Here is a 2,178-nt window from a genome sequence, read left to right on the forward strand (position 1 = left end):
TTTGACTTCGTGTGGACGGGGCCTAAATCTGCACTCGGCTGATGTCACATATGTAAAAAGGGCTCTACCTAAAATAAATAAATAAATACAAATCTGAATGCATATAAGATTAAGATCACTGTGAGATCAATACAGTTCTATAAAGTTCTATTCTAAAAGGCTGTGAGGATCCAGGTTTGAGATGCGTTTAAACTCCATTTAAAAAATTTACTACTTTTTTACCACCCAAACGTGAAAAATAAATCCATTCTCTCACCATGCTTCTACTTTCATATTTTTCTTCTGATGTCTCCTTGAAATGCTTTGACGTGGTATGAAGGTAATAACATAGACATAAAAACATAAACTTAGAGATAGAATATAATAAAGTTAATTATATATCACGCAAATTATGTCAAGAAAATGCGATAGCAATCAGAGATTAGTATTAGTGAATTCCAAATACTTTGCACCAGTTTATACAATTAAACAGTTAAAAGGAAGGAATTTTTTTTTTTATGTCCTTTTTTTACTAAACCGTCATATTTACGACGGCACCTGAAGGCATCGCTTCCTCCACATCAGGCTGTCATGGCGCAGACTAGGCCGAGGTCTTCTGCTGTAAACTTAATTTTTGCACGATTTTGATGAACAGCTTTAAACTTTTCTCTCTGAACTCTCCTCCCTACAGCGAGGGCACACCTTGGTAAGTCAGCTGGCGACTTTTCTTTCCAAATGTAAGATTCGTCATTTCTTCCAGGAGTCGGACACTTTAATTTTAGCTTGAATGCCGTATCTAACTAAAAGCTAAATTAACTATAACGCTTCTGTTGCTGGGGGTGTTGAACTGAAAGAACAGGGGGATGAATAGCTTTAAACGTCTCCTTCTTTAACAAAAAAGAAGAAGAAAATTACGAAGTGACGACGAAATAATAATTAGCATATTTTTTATGAGGCATGTGTCGAAAGTGCACATCTTAATCTGATGTTTTCAGATTTGAATATCATCCTGGACCATATATGGCTTAGAGGAGGTAAACTTCATTTATTATATGCTTCTAACCTAAGAGGACGTTTTAAATCATGTCTGGCTGCTGATCAGGTCCTTAAACTGTTTTTTTAATTTTACTAATGCTTAAATGAGATAAACATAACAGCGAAACAAGATTTAATGTAAGTCCGATTTTTTTGAAAGCACCATAACTGCTTCTGAAAAAAAATATATAAATCCCTTTATTTACATTATTTTAAGCAAAACAAACAATAAAAATAACAATTAAAAGATGTCCTGTTTATGTTATTATTTTTTTGTTCAAAACGACTAAAATAGACTTAGACTTACTTAGGTTTAAACAACTTTTATTGTACTTTTTTATAAACAGAGTGTATAAAAATACACAGTAAATGAGCAGCAGCTTAGCAGCGAAATGAACATTTCCATTTCATCAAGTGCAACAGTGGTCAAATGTTAACGGCGTGGGAGAAAAACATGCAACAAATAGAAGAACAAACTTATTTATGCAGTTATATATTTTTTATATAAAAATAAAACTCTTCCTCACCCATTGCGAGTGGTCTGCCCCTCCTGGGTCCTCTACCAGAGGCCTGGGAGCTTGAGAGTTCTGCGCAGTATCTTTGCTGTTCCTAGAACTGCACTCTTTTGGACCGAGATGTCTGATGTATTTCCAGGGATCTGCTGTAACCACTCCTCCATTTTGGGGGTCACTGCCCCGAGGCCCCCAATGACCATGGGTACCACGGATGCCTTGACCTACCAGGTTTTCTCCAGCTCTTCTCTGAGCCCCTGGTATTTCTCTAGTTTTTCATGTTCTTTTTTCCTGATGGTGGAGTCACTTGGTATTGCTATGTCAACCACAACGGCTTATTGTCCACCACCACAATGTCCGGTTGGTTTGCCATTACCATTTGGTCCGTCTGTATCTGGAAGTCCAACAGGATCTTGGCATGGTCATTCTCTACCATCTTGGGAGGTGTTTCCCACTTTAACCTTGGGGTTTCCAGCCCATCCTCTGCACCAGGGGCGTGCATACATAGACACTAGGTGGTGCTAAAGCACTAGGAAGTTTGCCCTTTATCAACGAAAATGCCCTTTTGAAACTCGTTTTTTTTTCTTTTTATTATTAATATTATTAAGATTTTACTGAGGTCGGTTTTGAAATGATCTTTGGAAAACCTGAG

General features: G+C 37.1%; 1 protein-coding gene across 1 annotated transcript in view; it reads left to right on the plus strand.

Moving 5' to 3' along the window:
- Nucleotides 1-549: 549 nt before the first annotated feature.
- klhl21 (kelch like family member 21) overlaps nt 550-2,178 on the plus strand; it is a 30,063-nt gene continuing 28,434 nt past the window's right edge. The window contains exon 1 of the mRNA XM_015373122.1: nt 550-685. The gene's annotated coding sequence lies outside the window, so the exon portion shown is untranslated. The remainder of the gene's footprint in view (nt 686-2,178) is intronic.

This window comes from Cyprinodon variegatus, unplaced genomic scaffold (assembly GCF_000732505.1).
Source record: "Cyprinodon variegatus isolate N-32 unplaced genomic scaffold, C_variegatus-1.0 Scaffold81, whole genome shotgun sequence".
Lineage (NCBI taxonomy): Eukaryota > Metazoa > Chordata > Actinopteri > Cyprinodontiformes > Cyprinodontidae > Cyprinodon > Cyprinodon variegatus.